The 27,049-nt window shown below is 42.0% G+C and overlaps 1 pseudogene; it reads right to left on the bottom strand.

Moving 5' to 3' along the window:
- LOC127416017 (laminin subunit alpha-2-like) overlaps window positions 1-27,049 on the bottom strand; it is a 336,769-nt pseudogene that overhangs the window by 222,810 nt on the left and 86,910 nt on the right.

Here is a 27,049-nt window from a genome sequence, read left to right as displayed (position 1 = left end):
AGAGAGAGATGCGTGAAGCTGTTTGTGTCTATGTGGAACTGAAAAGCAACTCGTTAATGTGTGTTTATGTGGAGCTGAAAAGCACCCTGTTAGTGTGTTCGTGCTGCTGAAAAGCAGTGGTGTTGAATGTCTTTGTTACACCGAAAAGTGCTGACAATAAAGTGTCTTATGTTGGATGTTTGACCGGCTCCTGCCTCCTTCAGTGAGTCCACTTCCTTACACTGGTGCCGAAACCCGGGACTTTGAAGGATGACCACGCTGTTATGGAGACCTTGGTGCTCCGTCAAGAACGCAACGCCAAGGATATACGATCTGGTGGTTCTGAAGCAGCTCGTAAGCAGACCACCGTAAGGGACGGCTGAGCGTGTCCAGTACCATCGCCTGGCATCGCTGATGAAAGTGTTTCAGCTGGCTGAGGAACGGGTGGGCAGCGTGTTCGGGAGCCGAGGAGTTTTCTCTCTCTCTCTCTCTCTCTCTCTCTCTCTCTCCCTCTCACTCTCTCTCCTTCTCTCACTCTTCCCTCCCTCTCTCCTTCCCCTAGAGCTGTTCCTGTTTCACAGAGGCAGGGAAACCATCCAGCGCTGTGTTGGTCGAAAGGGCAGTGGCTCCTCTCCAGAAATGGGGGGGGGAGGGGGTGAGTAAGGTATAGGCCAGAGAGTTACCCGGCCTGTGTCGGGCAATGGGGGTATGTGGAGAGTGGGGTGGGCTGAGCGACGATTGTGCGGAGCGAGGCCGGGATGTACACCTGGAGCGAATTATCCCGCCCAGCTGTTGGTGATTGCAGTGTTGGCGGGCAGGGGATAAAGCCGCAATGAGAGCTGCAGTCAAGAGAGACTCCATGAGAGAGCTGAAAAGCACCTCGTTAATGTGTGTTTATGTGGAGCTGAAAAGCACCCTGTTAGTGTGTTCATGCTGCTGAAAAGCAGTGGTGTTGAATGTCTTTGTTACACTGAAAAGTGCTGACAATAAAGTATCTTATGTTGGATGTTTGACTGGCTCCCACCTCCTTCAGTGAGTCCACAAATCTTCTCAAATACTCTTAAGTGCCCATTGACTCTGTTGTTTGATATGCTGTTTCATTCGTCTGTCATCTGCTGCCAAAAGCCATTCACACATCTGCCGGAAGTATGATATGCCTCTAATCATGTATTCTACTCATTAATACTCTTTTATACATCAGTCATTGCAGTAGTATCAGTGTTATTATAAATTACAATAACAGAGTGTAATAATAAGGGTTATTTCGCACATTAGCAGCATGAATTCAGATTGTAAACATTACAAATTACACATTATCTACTGCATATATATGCCTTTAAATCATCATTGAGTGGTCAATACAGCTTCTTTTACTGATCTTGTGTGAATTCTCTTCATTGAATGAAACATGAAGTCATTGATAACACATATTAGTTGATGTTTTACATGTATTCTTGAGCGTCCTCATATTTAAATGTTCCTCTAAACACCTCCTACAGCGGTGTGGCCGGTGTCTGAATGTTCACAAACAGTATGTAGTTGTCAGCTGTTTTGAACTTCTTTTTGGAAGAACGAAGAAGCACTTTGCCGTGAGTGTGCTGGGGCCTTTAGAGACATAGGTTCTGGTCATGTGGAAACCAAGAAGTAATCACGTTCGCTTAAATGATGCTGAACGCAATCTGGATGTTGTATTTCACTATGAAATTATATTTTTACTCCACTGCTGGTTAGTTTTAGGGTTTGGCCGTATGGTTAATAAAATATGAATTCCTATTCACTGCACTACATCATTTACAACTAAATTCAACTCGTTTTGATGCCACTCTGTGGACATTTCATCCTGAAATTGGAGCTCACACATGCACATACGTTCAACAACATTTCCAGCTTTGGCCACTGGGGGCAGTGATTCAAATTTCATTAAGCACAGACTGATTTTAGCAGCAGAACTTTTGACATACTATCGCAGAATTCACAGTGTGATCAGTCTGTCTTTTGAACACTGAATATTTATTTAATCAAACATAGCGACCAGATGTTTTAATGTTTGGCATCCATGTTTCTTATTCATAACCATAATCTGTATTCTGTGCACACAGAACAATAATTCACATTTAAATGCAGTTGTCACTCCCAAAACACTGCAAAGTGTACTTCACCTGTGTGTGTGCGTGTATGTACAAAAATTAACTTTGTCTTGCAGCAAATGAACCTTTCTTCTCCAGTCACCAGACTGTGTTCTGACACTGTAATTTATTTCTGTATATTAAGCTATTGGCAAGTTTGGCATCACTACTCACAGCACCTGGAGTGAGTCCATCCCATCTGTAGGTGTAACTTTGATGTTTCTTAATTTCCAATTTACACTGGCAGTCTGCCTGAACCAAGCTATTACTGAACATAGTTTAATGTTTCCTCCATAATCTGACCATAACAGTCGCTTCATGTGAGTTACTGTATGCCAAAACACTTCACCTCCACTCACTTTGTGTCCATTCATCCATCCATAGTGAAGATCAATGTTGGGGAGTAGTTAACTAAAAGAAGCAGACGTATGAGCGGCTAGCTCTGCGCACTTTGCTGGTTTTTTTATTATTTTCATGTTATAACCGGTGAGATTCAATACACCCAGTTACATATTTGCTCTTTGAGGTAAACATGGCAAATAAGTCAAAATCCTCAGACTCTGGAGACATTAAAAGAAACTTACGTGCTCAAGCTGAGGCCTCTGGCGGCCCTGCGAGCCGGGGACTCGATTTGGGAAGCACATCGGGAGAAGAAATCCAGCGTCAACTATCCAACATCTCGGTGATGCTGAGGAAGATTGCTGCTGACTTGGAGGATCTCACTGTAATACGTTGATCGATTACGGCAATGGAAACAAAATTCTCTGAGTTGGTCACAAGAGTGGCAGATGTTGAGAAACGAATCGATTATCTGGAGTCATCGGAAAGGGAATTATCCGCTAATCTGCCTGCGTCCGAAACAGACTTGGAATACATTTTGGAAAAACTGGAAGATCTCGAAAATAGGAACCGAAGGAACAATATATGGATTGTTGGAATTCCTGAGCATGAAGAGGGCAGAGATATGGTGAAATTACTGGATGAGCTCTTCCCGAGTCTGCTTGACATAATAGGCCATAAGATGGAAATCAAGCGAGCTCACAGGGTTCCGGCATGGAGATCGGCTGAGGGAGACAGGCCCCGATCAATTCTGGCCAAATTTCTGAGATCATCCGATAAAGATCTTGTGTTGCGCGAGGCAAGGAGCAAAGGAAAGCTTTCTTGGAAGAATCACAATATTTTCTTGTTCCCGGATTTTGTGAATTCGACAAGAGAGAAACGCGATCGGTTCAAGGAATGTAAGGAACTCTTACATCAATGGAAGATCGCTTTTGCACTGATGTTTCCGGCCAAACTGAGAATAGACACCAAGGATGGCAGGAAAGTATTTTTATGCCCCAAAAAGGCACTGGCCTACATGCAAACTATGGGTGAGTAAACCATTGGGCATTTCTTATGTGAGTGGACTGACTCACTGTTCAGTGTCTCAACTGTCTAAGGAAGCTGGGTGCCAGTTTTTGTTTCTTTCTGCTTTCTACAGTTGGAGTTTGTTTTGTGGCATGACACTCCAAGAAACTTTTGCATTGACGGAAGATCGCTTTTACACTGAAGTTCCTGGCCAAATTGAGAATGGACACTATGGATGACCGCAAAATATCTACATGCTCACATAAAGGACGTCTTTTATAAAGTTGATGGACTCATCAAAGTCATGGTGTATTTTTTTTTACGAGGCCTCCAAGTGAATTTGACTCTTGATCATCTGAGGAACCGGGATGCCTGTTTTGTTTCTTTATGTGCTGGCCCCGCCTAGCAGCTGGAGTTTGTTTTGTTGAATAATACTGCTTTGGGTCAGCTGTGGATGAATCTGATTGTTCTTTGTGCTTATGCCTCCTGTTGGCTGGAGTTTGTTTTTGTGGAGTATATTTAAGGGACATTAGAATGATTATGTCATCTGCTGCACTCATAACAGCTGGCTCACTGAACAATTGTTTGTCTGTCCGAGGAAACTGAAAAGCTTTATATCAGCTGGAGTTTGTTTTGTGGAGGAACACTCCTTCAAGACAGTTCTGTGAATGAATCAACATGTTCTTTGTGTTTATTCTGCCTGTTGGCTGGGGTCTGTTTTACAAAGTATTTTCTGTTATGTAATTTTGCCTCACAAAATTTGTGCAGAAGCACCAGACTTGAGCAATCCGATGGCAAAGTTGTCATGGGGGCTCTCGTATGCGTACATGGCCCTTCTGAGTTTAGAGGGGTTGACGCCAGTTCGTGCTGTCGTGCGCGGGGTTAATGCGCACGTTTTTCTTTTTTCTGTTTGTTTTGTTCGGGGGGGGGAGTTCGGGGTTTGATTGTTGCATTAATGGGGAATGTGGTCTGTATAATCTTGCTTTTGACACACAATTTATTTATTTTTTTATATCAATATGTCAAATGTTAATATGAGTGGATTATCTCTCTCCACATGGAATGTGAATGTGTTGGGGCACCGCATAAAAAGAAGGAAGGTTATTACTTTTCTTAAACGTAAGAAATATGATATAGTCTTTCTTCAAGAAACGCATCTTTCCCCACTGGAAGCTGAAAAATTTGGGAAGATATGGGGTGGACATTTTTTCTTTAGTGTTGGTTCAAGTAAGAGTAGGGGAGCCCATTATACTGATAAATAAACATCTACAATTAAAATTTCTCAAACAGACTAAAGATAAATTAGGAAGAGTCATTATTGTTTTAGCTGAAATTCAGGGGCAAAGGTTGATTTTGGCTAATATTTACGCACCTAATGCTGATGATCAGGGCTTTTTTATAGATCTTGAAGGGATGTTGCAAACCTCTGGCACCCCTCATGATATAATATTGGGAGGAGACTTTAATTTACTGATGGACTCAGTCCTTGATCATAGTGAAGTAAAAGTGTGTAAGCCCCCTAGAGCAACACTGATGCTTCACAGGATGTGTAAAAATCTTGGTCTTGCAGATATCTGGTGACTTTTGAACCCATCTGGTAGGGACTATACATTTTATTCAACAGTTCATAAGATTTATTCTAGAATAGATTGTTTCTTGATATCTAAATCCCTCATTTCATCTGTTGTTGACTGCTCAATTGGAAACATTTTAGTCTCACATCTCACTTGATGCCAAAAAGTCATTTGATATGGTAGAATGGGATTATCTTTTTAGATTTTGGAAATATAAAATTTCAGGAGTACATTTATTGGATGGATTGTTTCTTTATATACACCCGTTAGCGGCGGTACAGACAAATGTATTAATTTCAGATTATTTTACTCTGGATAGGGGCACCCATCAGAGTTGCCCTCTTTTCCCATTATTGTTCTGTCTTGCCCTGGAACCATTAGCAGCCGCGATAAGAAAGGAGGATGATTTTCCAGGGGTGATGGTGGGAGGTGTGGCGCATAAGCTTTTGCTTTACGCAGATGATATTTTATTATTCGTCTCCGACCCTTCTAGATCTATGCCTTGCCTCCACAGAATTATTAATTCCTTTTCTAAGTTCTCAGGATACAGAGTCAATTGGTCTAAATCCGAAGCTTTGGCTCTGACAGCGTACTGCCCAGTAACGGCTTTTCAGCTGGGCCCCTTCCAGTGGCCCAGACAGGGCATTAAATATTTGGGCATTTTATGCTCAGCAAATTTGTCTGATTTAGTTAATTTGACCCCTTAATAAAACGGTGGGCTTCATTTCATTTATCTATAATCAGGAAAGTTAACGTTATTAAAATGAATTGTATTCTAAAATTCAATTACTTGCTGCAGTCTCTCCCTATAGATATCCCCCTCTCTTATTTCAAGCAATTTGATAGCATAGTGAAGTCCTTCATTTGGAGTGGTGGGCGTCCAAAATTACATTTCAATAAGTTACATAGGCCGATTGACAAAGGTGGGCTAGGCCTACCCAAAATTTTATTTTATTATTATGCATTTGGTCTCAGCCATTTGGCTCATTGGTCGCTTCCACCTGAGAGAACCCCTTCCTGGTTCTGTACAGAACAGGAAGTTCTTGCCCCTATTTCACCATCGCAGAGCCTTTCTATCAAATTAATCGAAGAAGTTAAGTTACATCTCATTATCTCGCATTTGAACTCGGTATGGACAAAAGTACCCAGACTGTTCAATTCGGAATATTATTTTAAATGTTGCCTCGAGCATATGGCTGAACCCCAAATTATGCATCAACAAGTCCCCTTTTTGCTGGTCAGAATGGATTGGGAGGGGGTTACTACACTCGGTGAACTATATGAGAGTGGAGTGTTGAGATCCTTTCAAAATTTGGTTCAACTTTTTGGGATTCCCAGATCTCAGTTCTATAAGTATTTACAGTTGCGCCACCTGCTCTGTACTGTTTTCGGGAGTGGTTTACACCCCCCTAAAGCGGCAGATATTCTGGGAGTGGTGATTACTGCTTTTGGAAAAGGTCATGAGGCATCGGTGTATTACTCCCTGCTAATTCAGAGTCTGGGGGACGGAACTTCAGCTTCTCTTAATAGATTATGTGAGAAAGATCTAAACTTGGTATTAGAGGAGGGAGTGTGGGCTGTGATTCTTAAAAACACCAAATCTGCATCTAGAGATGCAAGGGTTCGCCTTATGCAATTTAAGATTTTACATAGAGTCTATTGGACCCCCTCTAGATTGCATAGACTTGGTCTTAAAGACACACCCGCCTGCTGGCGATGTCAATCAGAAGATAGAGACACAACCCATGTCTTTTGGGGATGTGTTAAGATTCAAGAGTTCTGGTTGAGGATTCAGAGATTTATGTGTAAGGTTTTGGCCTCGCAAATTTTATTCTGCCCCAGACTCTGTTTGTTAGGAGATGGGGCAGTCATTAATTTGGAGAATAAGCACGTGAAAAACTGGGTCTTAACTAGTATTATGATTACCATACAGATTATTTTAAGGAGTTGGAAGTCAGCTGGAGCGCCCCCATTTCAGGAGTGGTGTTCAGAGGTGGCCAGAGTGGCAGCTCTTGAGGAGGATATATCCAGAAGACTGGGGAGTCTAGACCTGTTTGGGGGGCTCTTGGGGAGGGACAGTGGAGAGAGGTGTAGGGGATGTGTGCGATTAGTTTATTATTTATTTTATTTTATTTTATTTTTTTTGTTTGTTGTGTGTCTATAATTATGTGACCACTGGGGTGTTGTTGGGGGTCGGGTGGGGGATGGGGGGGGGGGGGTAGTTAGGGTTAAATATTGATTCTGTATATATAGGTTTTGCTGTTCCTTTCAAATAGATGAATCAATAAAAATGTTAATTGCAAGAATATATTAACTTAAAACTGGAATATATTAACCACACAAAATGCAAAAAAAAAAACAAATTTAATGACTAACAATAAATTATTCAGTTACCGCTGAGAAAATGCTAGTTATGTGACAGGCTCTTGCATTAGCCATTTTGTATGTAATAATCCCATACAAAATTGCTATTTACAAGGAATTTGTGCACATGAATCCCCAGTGGCATTTGATGCCCCTAAATATTTCAACATGGCATCTGTAAATAATGTAGACAAGACCTGATCATCTCCAGTACTGCAACTACCGTCAGCTAGCTAGCTAACTAACTAACTGAAACGGAGATAGCTTCAAGTCTAATAGCTAATCTTGTCTAGCTACACTATGTCTATTGTTGAACCTTTAGTTCCCTTTCTGTCACTCACTCGACATTGTGTCGATGTAGAGACACTAGGGGTCGCCCTTGGGAGCCCCAAACACCTCTGATATTTGAGAAAAGGCCAATGAAAATTGGAAAATCCCTCGGACATACAGGTATAAAAGCAGCCGGCTTGCAACCACTCATTCAGATTTGTTCTTCGGAGCCGAGCGGTGTCAATGAATTCCACTGCCATTCCATTCACCTTGACAAAGTATTGTAAGCTGTTGGATATACGGCACTGTTGGATATACGCTATGCTAAAAGAGGATATACTTAAAAGAGTATTTCCCCTAAAAGAGTAAGCACTGACAAAAAGCATTTTTTTAAAATGCCTGTGTGCAGTTCCCAGATACGGTCACTATCTCTCCGCCTCTGATGTGCCATGATCACTGCCTCATGTGTATGGGCCATAGCACTGGGGGCGATATGGGGAACCCAATGGGAGCGGTTCTGCCGGGTGAACCCCCACGGACCTCCCATTCCCCAGTATGCTTGTTTGCCCTGGTTGAGCTCTGGGAAGAGACAGGCAGCTCGACCCAGGGCGAGTTTAATGTCTCTTTCGGGGCTCGAGAGCAGGATGAGCTCTCGATCGCAGGATTGGAGAGCGGGCTGGTACGGTCGGACGCGGAGGACTCAGCTGGAACTCATGAAGTTGTGGCAGGCACCTTTCACTGCCTGGACCCGGCCTCAGAGTTCCTCTGCTCTCACTACCCTCAACGGTGGGGCGGCGACGTAGGTCACGGTGCGGGCTCCTGGGCAGGCGATGTCCACCATGGTGGTCCAGGAGCACCACCTGTGGCTTAACCTGGTTGAGATGAAGTACGCTGACAAGGTTCGCTTCCTTGACGCCCCCATCTCCCAGGCTGGCCTGTTCGGCGACAGCATCAAGGACTTTGCCCAGCAGTTCTTGACGATCAAGAAGCAGACGGAGGCTATCCAGCACATCCTACCCCGGCGTGGTTCAAGATCCTGCACCCTGTCTGCTCGTCACTGAGGGCATCCTCCTGCAGCAGCAACACCGGCTCCGCCACAGCCTGAGCCAACCGTCCCACGATCCGGCACCAAGAACCCCAGGAAGGCTTCAAAGCGCCCCTGAGATGGGCAACCCAGGGGCGAGGAGACCCACTGTAAGTCTGGAGGTGGTGCACAGACCACTCCATCTCCCAGTGGAGGGCCGGGAGGAGAATCCTTTGTTCCTTTTTGTTAATTTCGCCGCATGCCCGAGGGGCTGCGGCACCCACACTTTAAAAAAAAGAGCAGTTTCCTCACTCCCTGGGTCACACACTCAGTGTTTATGGCTGTCATTGTCATGACCGCCGTACATCGAACATTCGTAGCTGGGACGCTACAAATGCTGTGTCCCCGCCTACGTGTACCCAGCTGCGGAACATACACACCCACACTCAGGAAGTTGTGATGAGCCACGAGGACGCTCAGCCTCCTCCCCTGTCACTGACTTGTCCTATGGTGGGCATGCGGAGCAAGGTAAGTGCTTTAGCATTTCTTTCAGCACAGCCACAGGCTCGGGACGCAAGGCTCCTCGACGTGGCAGTTCCTGCTCCGCCCTGCCACAAGGCCCCATCTGCAGGTACACTATATGACCAAAAGTTTATGGAAACCATATGTGCTTGATGAATATTTGATTTCAAAACCTTAGGCATCAATTTCCCCCTTTGCTGTAATAACAGCTTCCACTCATTTGGGAAGGCTTTCCACTATACTGTATGTAGTAACATGGCTGCAGGGATTTGCTCTCATTCAGACACAAGGCTATCAGTGAGGTCAGGAACTGATGTTGGTCAATGGGGTCTGACTTACAGTTGCTGTTCCAGTTCACCCCAAAAGTGATCAGTGGGGTTCAGGTCTGGGCTTTTTGCAGGCCAGTCATTTTCTTCCACGCTAGACACAGTAAACCATTTCTTTATGGACCTCATAAAGCATTGTCATGTTGGAACAGAAAAGGGCTATCCCCAAACAGTTGCCACAATTTGGAAGCACACAAAGCCCAAGCCATTACATAAAGAAACATTAAGATTTTTCTTTACTGGATTTAATGGAGTAACCAAATCCGTTAATTAGAAGGGGGTGTCCACAAACTTTTGGCCATATAGTGAACGTCAAACATGATTGTCCCCTTGGTACCCCTTGCTCGGAGTTTGGAGGCATGGCTAGCGCTCTCCAACCTGTCACATTGGTTGACCAGGACAATCCAACTCAGCTACACGATTCAGTTCGGCAGGCGCCCGCCCAGGTTCAATGGCGTCCATTTCACCTCGGTAGGAGGCGAGGACGCCACTGTCCTGCTTGCAGAAAATGCAGTCCTTCTACAGAAGGACGCGATAGAGCCTGTCCCTCCAGCCGAACTGAAGAAGGGGTTCTACAGCCCCTACTTCATGGTACCAAAAAAGGCGGTGGGTTGCGGCCAATCTTGGACCTGCGAGCGCTGAATTGGGCCCTGCATAAACTCCCGTTCAGGATGCTGACGCAGAAGCGCATTCTGTCATGCATCCGACATCAAGATTGGTTCGCGGTGGTAGACCTGAAGGACACATACTTCCACATCTTGGTTTTGCCTCGACACAGACTGTTTCTTCAGTTTGCTTTCGAGGGCCGGGCATATCAGTACAAGGTCCTCCCCTTCGGTCACTCCCTGTTGCCTCGCGTCTTTACGAAAGTCACAGAAGGGAAGGGAAGTGGGTGTCCACATCCTCAATTATCTCGATGACTGGCTGATTCTTGCTTTCTCTCGAGATCTATTGTGTGTGCACAGGAACCTGGTACTCAGACAACTCAGCCGATTTGGGCTTCAGGTCAACTGGGAGAAGAGCAAGCTCTTTCCGGGACAGAGCATCTCTTTTCTCGGATGGAGTTGGTCTCGGTCGCTATGATAGCACACCTCACTAATAAGCGCGCACAGTTGGTGTTGAACTGCTTGAAGTCATTCAGGGGAAGAACAGTGGTTCAACTGAAACAATTTCAGAGGCTCCTGGGGCATATGGCGTCCTCGGTGGCAGTTAGACTGCTCAGGTTGATGCATATGAGACCGCTTCAGCACTGGCTTCAGACTCGAGTCCCAAGATGGGCATGGCACCACGGTACGCATCATGTGGCTATCACACTGTTCTGTCGCCGCACGTTCAGCCCTTGGATGGACCTTGCATTTCTGCAGGCAGGGGTTCCCTTAGAACAAGTGTCCAGGCATGTCGTCGTCACAACAGATACCTCCAAGTTAGGCTGGGGCACCATTTGCAACAGGCATGCAGCCTCAGGCTCCTGGACAGGACCTCGACTGCGTTGGCATATCAACTGCCTTGAGTTGCTGGTGGTATTGCTGGCTCTGCAGAGGCTTCAGCCATTGATCCAGGGCAAGCATGTGTTGGTCCGGATGGACAACACAGCGATAGTAGCGTACATAAACCGCCAAGGTGGTTTACACTCACATTGCATGTTGCAACTCGTCTGCCGTCTCCTCCTTTGGAGTCAGCAGCGACTGAAGTCATTGCACGCCACTCACATCCCGGGCGATCCCAACCGTGGACACGCTGTCGCAGCAAGTGATGCTCAGGGGAGAGTAGAGACTCCACCCACAGGTGGTTCAGCTGATTTGGAGTTGATTCGGCGAAGCACAGGTAGACCTGTTTGCTTCCTGGGAGTCCTCCCACTTCCCGCTGTGCTTCTCTCTGGCCGAGGCCCCCCTTGGCACAGACGTGCTGGCACACAGCTGGCCCGGGGTCTGCGCAAGTATGCATTTCCCCCAGTGAGCCTGCTTGCACAGACTTTGTGCAAGGTCAGGGAGGACGAAGAACAGGTCGTGTTGGTGGCACCGTATTGGCCCACCCAGACTTGGTTCTTGGAGCTCATGCTCCTCATGACAGCCCCTCCCTGGCAATTTCCCCTGAGGAAGGACCTCTTTTCTCAGGGATGGGGCATGATTTGGCACCCACGCCCAGACTTCTAGAATCTCCACATCTGGCCTCTGGACAGGACATGGAAGACCTAAATGGGCTACAACCGGCATGGTAGACACTATCACTCAGGCCAGGGCTTCCTCTATGATGTAGCTATATGCCTTGAAGTGGCGTCTGTTCGCGAATTGGTGTTCTTTCCGAGGTGAAGACCCCCAGAGATGCGCAGTCGGGTCGGTGCTTTCCTTCCTGCAGGAGAGGTTGGAGGGGCGGTTGTCCCCCTCCACCTTGAAGGTGTATGTGGCCGCTATAGTGGGCACGTCCCCGATGCGGTGGACGGTAAGTCTTTGGGGAAGCACGACCTGATCATCAGGTTCCTTAGAGGCGCTAGAAGGTTGAATCCTCCTAGGCCGCGCCTCGTTCCCTCATGGGATCTCTCCATGGTCCTGCTGGGCCTATGGAGAGCCCTGTTTGAGCTAAAGGCCCTCTCCCTGAAGATGGTCCTCCTGACTGCGCTCACTTCCATCAAGAGGGTTGGGGACCTGCAGGCGTTCTCTGTCAGTGGTACATGCCTGGAGTTCGGTCCGGCATACTCTCACGTGGTCTTGAGACCCCGGCCGGGCTATGTGCCCAAGGTTCCCACTACCCCTTTAAGGGACCAGGTGGTGAGCCTGCAAGCGCTGCTCTGGGAGGAGGCAGACCCAGCCTTGTTGTTGCTGTGTCTGGTACATGCTTTGCATATCTACTTGGACGGCACGGAGAGCTTTAGATGCTCTGAGCAGCTCTTTGTCTGTTTTGGGGGACAGTGGAAAGGGAAGGTTGTCTCCAAACAGAGGATGGCCCACTGGATCGTGGATGCCATCGCCTTGGCATACCAGGCCCAGGGCGTGCCATCCCCTCTGGTAGTACGAGCACACTCCACTAGGAGTGTGGCATCCTCCTGGGCCTTGGCGAATGGCACCTCTCTAGCAGACAGCTGTAGAGCAGCGGGCTGGACGACATCCAATACTTTTGCGATATTTTATCATCTCCGGGTTGAGGCAGTTTCATCCCGTGTGTTGGCAGGTACAAACAGGTAAGTTTGCGGGCAGCGGGCTGGGTGTACCGCTTGCACACAGTGTCTTTCCCCTCCCCGAGGGGAAACGTGTGCTTTTTCCCCCATGCGAGTTCCCGAGACCAGTGAACCCTGGATGTCTTTCCTCTTCAGCCCTGTGGCAGGTGAATTTGGTGGAGAAAATCGATGCCAGGCCCAGTACTTGCATTAGTATGCCCTGTACTGGGGTAGGTGCTCCACATGTGTTGGTTGCCTGTGGTAACCCCATGTGATGTATTTTCCATGGTATGGTTTCCCTGATGGCAAACCCATGTCTTCCCTCGGGCAGAGCCTCCTCTGCTACTAGTCACCACGTTTGTAGAGCTCCTCCCCTCTGGGTAGGACTTACCGTGTGGGCTTCTTTCCACATGTGTACTACCAGTTGGTAAGTCCATGTGACGTATTCTCCACATGTTAACCTCCCCTTTGGGAAGGATGTGGTCTCCACGGTGTCTTTTCCCCTTGGGAAAAAGAATACCTTCCCCAATGCGAATACATCTGGCACCAGCTGAATGATTTTACATTTTTTGTGGGAGAAAAAGAAGAGAAAAGGCTTAAGCGGCTGGTGCGGCCTGTTCCCATTGTAAGTATGTCGCCAGTTTTCATTGGCCCTTTCTTAAATATCAGAGGTGTTTGGGGCTCCCAAAGGCGACCCCTAGTGTCACTACATCGACACAATATCTCGTTCCCTCCATCAGGGAACAGAGGTTACGACAGTAACCAAGACATTATATAGCTAGTAGAAATGTCTGGAAACACGTACCTTTGAAAAACAGGACACGACTGCAAATTGTTGCAACTTAATGTATGACAATGAACAAACACCATCTAGCCAGGTATCTGGCGTACATTAATTTCTTGCCCATGGTCTGGCTGCGCTTCTCCTAATCTTCCTTTTGCTTTTTTGCTTTTTTCAGCTCCTTACTTGTAGGTGCACTTCATGATGATGAAAAACCCTTCGATTGTGCACATGCCTGTCACAACTAGCTACAACTCTCTCCTTGCAGTTACATACTCCCTTCCCTCTCAAACCAGAAGGGGGCCCCACTAACTGTCTAATTTAGCCATAACAGCTGTTTGAGTCTTAGTCACAGCTTTAAGTATGTTTAAAAATAATATTAAAAAAATAAAAATCAAATAAAAACAACCTTGCTTTGTGGGGTCCCCTGGTGCTATAAATGGCCCTGTTCAGTGGAGTGACAGTAGTTCAGATATTTTTACAATAGTGTCGCTTTTCCAGTAACAAACTACATTTTCCAGTGAGCAGCGCTGTAGTGTCACAAAACACTTCATTTGTCACACTGTATTCTGAACGCCCAATGGAGTAATCAAACACACTCACCTGAACCATCCTCTCTCTCTCAAGTAGCACTGGGAAAACCGAATCATTTTAGTGAATAAATTCTTTCAGACAGTTCATGTAAATTAACTGGTTAAAATAAATGATTCCCTTATATTTAGCATTAGGGACTCTGATTTATTTAAGTGAGTCGGTTCTTTCAGACGGTTCAAGTAAACGAACTAATTCACATAAACAGCCTTAAAGGGACTTTGCCTTATTTTCATAAAGCGAAATATTTAGTGTATTGCTGCTGTTCATCACTATATTTAGATTCAGTTACATAAAATAGGGTGTTTTCTAGTTTATTAGTGTATATTAAGTATAAATTATGTTAACTTTAATGCTGTAACCCTATTTGTTTAACTCTTATGAAAATTAACCATGGTTTTACCAAAGTATTATTGTAGTAAAAATGACTGTAATAACCATGGTTAATTTTTTTACTACATGCTTAATTTTTTTACTACAAATACCATGGTTAAACTACGGTAAAACCATGGTTAATTTTTAGAATGGAATGTCACCCTAATTAAATATACTGTATAACTATCAGATGATAATATTTAATTATCCAGTCAGAATCGTTATATACAGTATTTAACCCCTGTGCATCAATTAAAAAAAAGTTACTCAGAGGTCCTTAGAGGACAAAAATGTCCACGTAAAAATACTGCCATAATAAAATTATATATTAATATTATTTTCCACTTTCAATGAGTTAATTTTTTTAACAAACATCAGTCCTGTTCATAACTACCAAATATTCATTCAGTTTCAAGATTTTAACCCTTTAAATGCCAGTTTGTTTATATAATGCCACTGTTGTTTTTTACACACACACACACACACACACACACACACAGACACCAATTTCTCAATACACACATACAAAACACACTCTGACATCCATACCAACACACCCACACAATTTTAGCTGCATCATTTATTCAATTGGCGTGCAGTGCTCTATAATACAGCAAACAGAAAATAGGGAAAAAGCATGTATTTGCTCCATAGGCTAAACATGAGAAACAAATAGTGCCATCTGGTGGAAAATATAAAGAATTTACATTTTGAAGCCAGGGCTCCGGAATGAAAGCATAATATCATAGAATTCATGATTTTATGTCTAAATGGCACTGGGATCAAATATTGCAGTTTTAATGGGTTTCAAAGGGGATATTTTTGTCCTTATGGTCCTGAGTGTAACTATTTTGTGTACACAGTGTATTATAGATTAATTAAAGGAACTGAGGCTGAAATATTAAAATTCCCCCAAAAATACACACCTTTGTCGCCATTGTCTTGCATTGTACATAAAAAGATGCAAAGAAAGTGAAAGGAGACTTATACTAACATAATGCCAATTTTTTTTTTTTTTAGTCCCATAGAAGAGAGTTAAGCCATACAGGTTTGTAATGACATGAATGAGTTAATAATGATATAATTGTATTTTTTGGGGTGAATTATCCCTTTAACAATGCCAGTATTCTGTATGAGTGTGTTACAGTAACCGGCTGGTAATTGTGCAGTGTGTAAACCTCATTCTCCTGGCCTTAAGAGACACACTAGCGACTGAGGCTAGGGCCATGGCTTTTATAGCCTCTTTGTTAGTGTGTCTGACTCCTATGCCGGGGATCGCAGGTTCAAATCATGCTGGGTCGAGTAGGACCGGTTACAAGTACAGTGTTCACATCTTTGTTACCACGACATGCACTTCTGATTCATTAAGTCTTTTTCTTATAGTAATGTGTTACATTGTCACATTTATGTGTTTTGTTCTCGTTTTCATGTCTTTTTTTAAAAGTTTATTTCCTGTTCAAGTCATTTGTTCCATGTCATGTTGTTTCCTGTTTCCCTGCCATGTCATGTGATTCCCTGTTTCCATGTCAAGTCATGTGATCATCCTGTTTCCCTCCATGTTCATGTGTCTTGTTTTCATTGGTTTATTTTCTTGTTAACTCGTTATCAGTTCTAGTTCGTCATTGGTTTAAGTTTATTAGTCTTGTTATCTTGTTTATAGCTCTGTCTGTTCATTGGTTGTCTTGTTTCCTTTGTCCATGTATTTATACCCTCATGTTTGCCATGGTCCTTTGTCAAGTATTGTGTTTGTGTAATGTTGGTTCTATGGTCAAGTCAAGTCAAGTCTAGTTGTTTATGTCTGTTTTGTTTCACGTTTGATTTACGGTTTTTGGATTCCACGTTTGTAATGAACTGCACTTGGGTCTTCACATCATCTCGTCTTCGTCTGCCTGTCTTGCCAGTCATCGTTACAGAATACCTGACCTAACCATGAACCCAGCAGTTCAACTCCTATGCCTACGTCAGGGGAATCGTCCCCTGGAGGAATATGTAGAGGACTTCTGCTCTCTGGCCTGCAGGGTCGACTTTAATGAGATTGCCCTCAAGGACTGTTTCCGTTTTGGGCTGAATGAGCCGGTCTCCTCCCTGATGCCTGACGGCTGGAGTACCTACAGCCTAACTCAGTATATCAACCTTGCCCTACTGATAAGTGATTCAACGTTCACTGTGGGGGAGGCAGATAAGGAGCCAGAGTTCCACGTCATGGCTGCCGAGCCAGCTTCCCATGTCATGGTCGACGAGCCAGCAACCCACGTCATGGTCGACGAGCTTGCACTACCTTCTGCCCCGGATCCTGAGCCTGCTCCATGCCATGACACAGCCACGCCTCGGCCTGCTCCATGTCATGTCACAGCCACACCAGAGTTGGCTCCATGCCATGTCACAGCCATGCCACAGTTGGCTCCATGCCATGTCACAGCCACGCCAGAGTCGGCTCCATGCCATGTCACAGCCACGCCTCGGCCTGCTCCATGTCATGTAACAGCCACGCCAGAGTCTGCTCTATGCCATGTCACAGCCACGCCTGAGTCTGCTCCATGCCATGTCACAGCCACACCTCAGCCCGTTAAATTGACAGCCCTAGTACTTTTTCAACTTTATAAACTTCTTTAAAAAAATGTAAACCCCATCTTAAAGTTTACTCAAATCTGTCTCAGAAGTCTTTCAAGGTTCCTTTCAATCAGGACAGTTTATAGAGTTTTTTCCCTGCCATTGTTGCCTTTGACATGCTCACTGGGTGTTGTATAGCACTATTCTTCATAAAGCTGCTTTGGTACAACATGTATTGTGAAAAGTGCTGTACAAAAAAAATTACTGAATTGATGTGTCTAAGTTCATGGTCCTGTGTTCTGCAAGAAAACAGCAGCTTTCTGAGTTTGTTTGACAATGAAAGGACCTCGAATTCACCCAATGAGTAAAATGTATTGAGCATTAGAGCAACTCTACCAGGGGCACCTCAAGAGTCAGAACGCAGATATCTTTGGATATGGTTTCATCCTTTGATGAAATATTGGAATATGATGTACTTTAAAATACATGTTTAAGCACTCCATCCATAGATATACACACGTAGATGCCTCATTAGCAGCTGTTCTTATGGACGGTCGGCATCTTGGCCATATTGGAAAGGTCTAAACCTGGGCTATTAAACTGTTAAACATATGTCAACAAAACGAATTTCAAGCATTAGGCATACACCTTTAAATCAACAGTTTTTGCAGATCAGCAACACACTTGACTGAAAAAAATTCTGTGAAGTATGTCCAAACTTATGGCAAGTGGTTTCAATATTTTAGAATGTATTACATTAAGATCAACATTTTAGGTCAAATGAATGCAGGATAGATAATTCTAAAAGGCTCATGAATTTTCTCTCATCAGCCTCATCAGTCAGTGAGTCCAGATCTGTGTGCTAGACATTAAGATGAGTTGTTTCTTAAATCATTAATGCTGCAGACGTTATGTACAACTCCCCCACAAACTTTCTGTGTGTGTGTGTGTGTGTGTGTGTGTGTGTGTGTGTAATCTTTTCACAGCTTAATAATTAACATAAGCAGGGTGAAAGGTCATCCTGCCTGGTTCCTCAAGAAACCACCAGACTGTTTCTAATTGGCTGATGAAGGATGAACTCTGACAGAAAAAGAGCATCATGTAAACACCAGCATTCACCAACACATTCTGTATTTGCATCCATTACGCACACATTCCAAAACGACAGTGACTGCACACACACCTATAGATGAACCAGTAAAACCGACCAGTATGTAGTACATTTTACCAACATGTTCACATTATACACATTATAGTGCTTGATATGGTTGAGCTGAATGTAAATTGCAAGTGTGCTTTAAAAGGATTAGTGACACTTAGGAAGGAATTCACTAAGAATTGTGCTCTCAAAATCTGAATTTGCATGCATTGTTTGCATTAAGTACCCGATTCACCAAAGGAATAATGCAAATCAGGAACAAGGCTAATACGGCAACAAAATTAGTGCTAAACGCAATTTGCACAGCATAATTATCACAAGCTCTTTTGACATTTAATCACTTGCAGGATATGAATGAAAGATATCTACAATTCAATTTTCACTAGTTAAAATGCTAATTCTTGAGATCAGTAATAGAAGTACTAGTGAAAGTGCTTCCAGTATTTTTTTTTAATTTTTTTATTATTATCAGTAATTAGGTTTGCACTAGTAAAAACCTTAATTCTTGATATAACAAATTACATCATGACTCGCAGAAAACACATTCTTGATTTCAAAGCTGGAAAAACACAATTCTTAATATCTTGTAACTGCATTAATAGAATGTGGCAGTGGAGGCGTGGTCAAGCATCCGTCCGGAGAGAGAGAAAGTGGTAAGGGTGCTTGCACCTGAGCTAGATTGTGTGTGACACCTGCTTCTAATTCCAGTGAGCATGGGGAGAGCGGCATATAAGTAGCCACGCCACCAGCAGAGAGAGAGAGAGTCTGGCACAAGGAAGGCCACGGTGCTCCTGAAGAGGTTTCGTTTAAACTGTTGTTTTGTGAAGCTAATGTGTTTAAAAGTCTACATGCTTGTGAAGCTGATGAGTTTGTAAAGTTGTGAAGCATTGAAGCGGCCGATTAAAAGTCTTACCTGAGCCTGGAAAACCCGCTTCCCTGTGTTCTCCTTCCCTTCTTCTGTGAAGTTGTGTTACACAGAATTTCATAGTGATCGGTCATGCACACCTTTTCAAAACGCAAATTACAGATATCTATAATCAATTTCTTACTAGTTGAAATTTCTTCTTCCAGTAAAAAACTATATTTTTTTTATAATAATAATTACATTTTTACTTGTACAATTATCCATTTCTGATATCAACAACTGAAATACAACTAGTAAAAAATGCATATTTTTGTTATCTGTAGTTTAGTTCAATAGTGACATTTCACTAGTGGCAATGTTACTAGACATAGAAAGGTGATGTGTTTGCACTGAAAAGAATGACTTGATTTCAGAACTCATGGCGCAGAGCTATACGAGAGCAAAGTGCCTGGTTAAAATGGATTGCAGTTGGTTGGTGAATAAGGTTTTTGTGGTGAAATACTGTGTGTTATGTGGCACTGTGAGTGATGTGTCCTGTACCTTACACACAGGGAAGCTGGCAGGGGTCCTGGTTAATGCTGCCCTCACTGCTGCAGTTGCATCGCTCACACAGAGGAAATCCTGTGTATCCGAACGCACACCTGCCACACTTCTCACCTGCATATCCCAGCTTACAGATGCAGGAGCCTGCAGCCAGGTCTGTACACATAAGAAAACACACTGTTTGAGTCCCTGCACGTGAAGCACAAAGAACTCTTTTACAATACAACTTGTTATACTCACGGTCTTAGTGCAATATTATGGGGGTGCTGAATGTAAAACAAAGTTCATTATAAAAAATACCCCAATTTTGCCATATTTACTTTAACAAGAATTTAGTACAGCTTTCAGTTGTCAAATTTTGTACATTTAGGATTTAATAAATATTTAAATAAATAACCATTTAATCTAAACATACATCTTTAGATCAATCTCTGTCTAAAATATTAAATATAAATCTTTAGCCAAATATTTAAGATAAATTCATCCAAATGTATTTATTTCAGCCAAATGCATACAAATTAATGATGCCTATGCAACATGATTACACGGGATATCGACAAGTTGTTTCCGAAAGTTCATGTACCCTGAAATCAATTCAGACAAATTACTGACAGGCACCATCCTCCATCAGACATTTTTACATCAGTTCAATCATTATCATCTTTCCCTGTGGCCAGGGGTTTAAACTGGATGGTACGGTAGGGCAAAAAAATCTAAGACATGCAGGTGAAACACCATCTGGGCCCTGTGCTTTCCTTATCCTTTGTAGTCGAAAGATGCAGCTCACATCATCTTCACAGATCTTAAATGCAGGTTGAGTAGCAGGAGGGGGGAGGAGGGGGGTTGCAGGAGGTGTTGGTGTTTGTGTGAAGTGAAGGTCAGAGTGGGTGTGGGGTGTGGGATTGGGACTTTCAAATCTACAGTAGAACACATTCAGGTCGTCAGCCAGTTGTTGGTCCACTACAGGGTTGGGGGTAGGAGTCCTGTAATTCTTAAATTGTTTATGCCACTCCACACTGATGCAGGGTCATTAGCTGAAAACTTGTTTTTCAGCTTCTTAGAGTATCTTCTTTTAGCCACTCTGATTTCCTTATTCAGTGTGTTCCTGACCTGATTGTACGAGACTTTATCCCCAACTCTGTAAGCATCCTCTTTGGCCTGACGAAGCTGCCTGAGTTCTGCTGTAAACCATGGTTTGTCGTTGTTAAATGTTAAATAAGTCCTAGTAGGAATGCACATATCCTCACAAAAACTGATATATGATGTAACAGTATCTGTGAGCTCGTCCAGATTGGTGTCTGCAGCCTCAAAAACACTCCAATCAGTGCAGTCAAAGCAGCCTTGTAGTTCCAGCTCTGCTTTGTTGGTCCATCTCTTTACAGTCCTTAATACTGGCTTAGCAGATTTTAATTTCTGTCTGTAGGTTGGAAGAAGATGAACCAGACAGTGATCAGATAGTCCCAAAGCTGCTCTAGGAACAGAGCGATATGCATCCTTTATTGTTGTGTAACAGTGATCCAGTATGTTCCTGTCTCTGTTGGGGCATGTGATGTGCTGTTTGTATTTGGGCAGTTCACGTGTGAGGTTTGCTTTGTTAAAATCCCCAAGAATAATAATAACTGAGTCCAGGTATTGTTGTTCTGTGTATGTGATTTGATCAGCCAGCTGTTGCAGCGCGGTATTCAAACACGCGTTTGGCGCGATATACACACTCACCAGAATAAACGAGGAAAACTCCCGCAGCGAGTAGAAAGGCTTACAGTTAATAAAGAGCGCTCCCAAAGAGCGCTAACATGGTTAACCTGGTGCTCAACTCGTTTAGCTATGAGGCCAGCTGGTCTCCCAGCCTGACCGGCTGAACAGTGCCTAAAACCGCTCTAAAATAAGCCAAAAGACCAGCCTGACCAGGCTGGGACTGGGAAACCATCAAAGACCAGCCTGTGTTGTACCTGTGGTGGCATGACTGTCATCAGGAACACATGCAGGGTGCAGTGAATCTCTCGGGTCACATGAGCAGGGTCTGCAGGGGCGGGCTTTGTCTGAAACCACCTGAGAAAACATTCACACAAATCTAAACAACATCACTAAGAAGATGAACGACAGAAATACCTCCGGAACCAAGGACACTGAAAAAGTGGGCGGTCACTGTCCTTCACTAATCCCTGCCTTAAAATGTGACAGATAGACAACAGCTGTGTTCCACCATACTGTCTGACATGCTTTTGCTCCTGTTTAATGCAAGTCTTTGGAAGTTTTGTGTGTTTGGATAGTAGTACACAGATTTTTTAATTTGTCGTTAGTAAAATGTTGTTGATGAGAAAGTACAAAGAGTTTTTTTTTCCTTTCCTTTTCCTAAAAGTTGTCTCTTTCAATAAATGTTCAAACTCAGTTTTGCATCAGCCACAGTCTGGTTGAAATAGCATTCCTCTGATTTCCCATGACAGTTACACTCTGGCAGATAAAGACATCACACAGTAATAAAACAATAAGAGAAATGCAGTGAAGCTCCTAATGGACGATTCTAGCTGGTGTATCGTCAGTTCTGTAGCTTGTGTTTTCGTTCTGTTGGGTTTTACGGGACATTGTTGAGACCTCTTACTTTCGCAGACATGCCACGTGAGGAAGGTTCCAGCCATCCAGGGTTTCTGGTTGTAACCAGGGCAACAGTGGTCGCAGCTCTCCCCGCAAGCATTGTGTTCACACTCGCAGCTGAATTTCTGACATGGAAACCAAACACAGTTAACAAAATCAACTGTATTACTGACCCAGCACTCAAACCCTCACACGATGCAACTTTTGCTCACGGATCTAAATATCAAACGAACATGACACTTTGAGATCCGAAGCAGGAATTATGCACATGTCCCAGATAGAACACGTATGTCTCCCAGATGTCTGTTTAAGAGCATTTCATCTGGAAAACATTGCCTTCTAATTAATATCTGCTGAACATCTTAAAAAGATCAGATTTACAAACCTCATAAATCATAAACATCTCAAAGACATCTGCTGAATGTCTTACTGACATCCAAGAAGAAACATCATACTGACGTATTACAGATGAGCAAACTACGTAAAAAATATGTCTTGCAGATGTAAACACGCACATCAAATAGATGTCTGGGTGATGTAAGTGTGCTCTCAGGGATGGCACTTTCCACGGATACGGTCTCCCATTACTTATTTCTGTACCATTTTCTCAAATTTGATACAAATTGCAGTGTTGACTGCATTTGTCCAGCTCAAACATTCAACCCTGTTCCCAAAGTTATTGTGAGAGAAAAAAAAAAAAAAAAAAAACAATTCTTTAATTTATGGGGAATATAATTGCATTATTTATTTATTATAATTTTGACCATTTCATTTTGATGTTTATTTAATGTTTTTGTACAATTTAATGTTAATGTTACAAATAGTTAAATTATGCAAATCATGATTTTAAACTATTTAGACTTCACCCAAAAAATTTTTTTTTTTTTTTTTTTTTTTTTTTGCTGCTTGATCAGTTTATTTAATTTAAACTAAAACAACACAATTCTAGAACATTTTGTCACAACTTGATTTTATTGCGTTCTATTTAAATTCTATTTAAATTAGTAAAACTGAAATGTACTTAATACATTTGAGTTGGGACTGTATGAATACTTTTTGTGGTGTTAATGTACAGTAGCATTGATAAAGCTGGGCAGGGATTTCCCTTTCCCAGCATGCTTTGCGTGGCACTGGATAGGGAGAACAAGTGATGAAATTAAGTGTTATTTTATGCATTTTTGAGCATGATGAGGTTAACATTGGTACAGTAAAGGGGTAACCATTGTGGTGAAGAATGGCGCTTGTGCTTAGGTTGAGGAAGGACTTTTACCTTTAAGTGATGCTTGATTCGAGTGCTGCTTAGCTCTATAAGCACTTGCAATTAAATTGACAGTGCAACAGTTTTTACTGTCCTTACACTTGGCATATACTTTTTAAAATACATAAAGTTGGAGCAACATAAGAAAATTAATTATATTAAAATTTAGTAAACAGAGTTTGACTAACTTAATGAAATGGAGTTAAAACTGCTATAGTACATTAATTTGACTTAATCCAACTAAATAATGTTGGCTCAAAGAAACTGACTTAATCTGAATGAAAGACATTAAATTAATGTACATGTAAAAACTTTCTCAAATTCAATTAGATAAAGGTAATGACATTTTTAGGGCTGAACAATTAGGGGGGAAAAAATCTAATTGTGATTACTTTGAAAAATTATTGTAATTGCGATTTGAACCTCAATATGACTCACAAAATAATAATAATAATAATAAGAAGAAGAAGTAGTGTTTCTTTTGAACAAAATTAAGTAATAGGCAAACATGCTCTACTGCCAATAGAAATATTGTTCAAGAAAGGATGTTCACACTTGAGTCATCTTGAGAAAACCAGACTAAATAATTTAAAAACACAGTGAAACATAGAGGGGTTAAAACAGATGATTCACATCATCTTTACATTGTATCTGTTAACTTTGTAGGCTACCTATTTTTGTCCACTTTGTGTAGGGTCTCAGCCCACTTTTATCATTATTTTTGGAACCCAAAAATTAGTTATAATTAAGTTAAGAAATTATGTAAAAAAAAAGGAAAAAAAAGAATATATATATATATATATATATATATAATGTATATATATGTTTATATATATTGTGTGTGTGTGTGTGTGTGTGTGTGTGTGTGTATATATATATATATATATATACACAACAAAAACAACAATAATAAAAAATACTATTATTATCATTATTATTACAGAGAGCAGAGTCGCCTCAATCAGTGAGCAGCGTGTTCAGTCATTCAGCCCTAATTTAGACATGTCCCAAATTTGGTAACAAGGTTGCAGACCTCATAGAAACTGAAAATAAAAATAAAACTGCTCATATAATATGTAGTGCCAACTACTGTGGTGGACGATCAACATTTTCTGAAGGTTAAGCACCTCCTTTCACTCTACATTTGTTGATTGAAGAGTTTCAGGCCCTGTTTTCTACCCTGTTCGTAGAAAGTGTCATGTAGATGCACCACAAAATACGGCATATCATCACATTATGTTCATATCAGACATCTGCAACAGTATAGTAACTGAATTATTTCACAACTGCTGGCATTCTTCATATGAGGGCAAAGTGGTTAGTCTCTAATTAATAAGGGCCTATAAATCTAATTAGAAACACATATAGAAATATGTTTGTGAATAAAGACTTTCTTGGTTTTAGATGACAAACCTTAGTGTCTGGGTTGAGAGGGCAGGTCTTCGTGTGACCATAGCAGATGCATATGCCTCCTACTGATATATCCTTAATGGAGTAATAATACTGGAGGGGAAAAAGAAAAAAATCACTTTGAAGACCCCATAAAATGACTTGATTATTGCATTTTTCTTTCCTGTGTTGATGTATTTCCTATAGAAACAGGAAGCAGTAGTGGAACATATCAAAGGGTTTGCCTCTTTTTAAAATAGCCAATAACCTTGGTTTACAACACAGCCATGAATCATGACTGAGAAATAGCAAAATACCATGCTACTTTTACCATTTCTGCTGTATATATCTATACAGCAAGTGTAGTATGCTATTATACCATTCTGATCTCAGCCAATTATTTGATATTGCTCCTGTAGTTGATGGCAGTGGGTTTTAGTGGGAGGGGACATTCTCATTCTAGAGAGCATTTTATTGGACAAAAAAGAATTGTGTATGCCTCTGCGTGCAAAATTAGTCATCAATATTTGTAGTCAGATTTATTAAAGAATACTGTTTCAATTTTAAGTGCATATTATTTTGTTAACTTTTAGGAGTATACTAGCATGTAGATGACCTCAAAGCTAACAGAAGTGAACTTAAAAGCACAAAATCCAATTTTGATAGACAATCACTGCATCCCAATTTGCGTTTTATCCATGATTATTACATGGCTCTCTGGAATACTCAACCCGTTCAGTGATTTATTTCAGTGATGTAATAAGCGGGATAACGTATAGTCAGCCGGTAGTTATTGCAAAATAAACACCTTCAGGCTGATACAAGAGTCGTCCGCTTCGTGTCGGGGTGCTGATCAACCTGTCTGGGTTTATTTTGTGATAACAACCAGCTGACTGTACATTATCCCTTGCGAAATAGCATGTGAGATAAAAAAAAACAAAAAACAAATAAAAATAAAAAATAAAAGATTCTCTCATAGTACACTAAAAACAGCCTACAGCAAAGGTGCCCTGATAATGTTTATAATGTTTTTTTATTATTATTATTATTATTATTATTATTATTATTATTCTTTCTTTCACTCTTTCATTCGTTCTTTCTTTCTTTCTGGATTACGTATTTAAAATACAAAAACGTTGGTAATCAGAATACAGTTACATTCAAAAAGTGTTTTGATTACTGAAGAGATTACTTTGCATTTTATTGTCGTTTTTTTTAATTTAATATTTAGTTAAGTTGGAAAACATTTACTCTTGAAGTTTGGACAGCAGTGAAACATTCTTATAATGTGTAACGAGCAGAGAGAGGGCGCTCTCACACTGTTATGAGTGAAAAGGTGGATGAGACATAATTTATAGAAGAAGGATAGCATGTTTTAACAGCTTAACAGAAAACAGTTTGAAACGCTTTGACAAATGAAACATGAATTAAATAAATACATGATTTCGATAAATGGTTTGATAATGTTTTTGATGCAGTTTTGGTATTTTTCCAAGAAAAAAGGATGTTTATATTAGAAATGCTAACCAATGTAGCCTTTAGCATCGTATAGAAAGATACAAATAATATATTGTTTGCCTCTATGAACAGAATCAACTTATGAACAGAAAAAACATGTGTTTGTATACACCCTGTGGGGTTTTGAAGCAGCAGAAATAAATGTAAATTGTCATGTGAACATTTAGCTTTTTAAGCTTTTATGCTAAATTTCCATTCTATTCTATTGATCTGTTTCTCACTCACACCTATTATATTACTTCTGAAGACATGCATTAAACACTTGCATTGTATGGACCTACAGAGCTGAAATATTTTTCTAAAAATCTTCATTTGTGTTCTGCAGAAGAAAGAAAGTCATACACATCTGGGATGGCATAAGGGTGAGTAAATGATGAGAGAATTAACATTTTTGCACGAACTATTCCTTTAACACTGCCATTGGTCCACATCATCAGTAGGTGTGACCTGGAGCTCCACCTACTTTAAGGTTGACAACTAGTTCTGGTTAGGTTTTCCGTCAGTCAAGATCAGTCAACACAATACACTGGCGTGCAGAAAACCTTGTGCAAACTTACCTACATCTGTACGATCGTTTGCATATAGTGTAGAGGCATTTTGTAAGACCATGTCCTGTGATTAGTTTTTGTCAAATTACTCTACAAAAGGAATCAATCTACTCAAATTCTCTTTTTAAGTCACCTTTCACTCTGTTGTTTGATATGCTGTTTCACTCGTGTGCCATCTGCAGCCTAAAGCCATTCAC

This window comes from Myxocyprinus asiaticus, chromosome 25 (assembly GCF_019703515.2).
Source record: "Myxocyprinus asiaticus isolate MX2 ecotype Aquarium Trade chromosome 25, UBuf_Myxa_2, whole genome shotgun sequence".
NCBI classification, from domain to species: Eukaryota; Metazoa; Chordata; class Actinopteri; order Cypriniformes; family Catostomidae; genus Myxocyprinus; species Myxocyprinus asiaticus.
The sequence above is the reverse complement of the archived record's forward strand: the minus strand, read 5'-3'. Positions and strand labels throughout refer to the sequence as shown.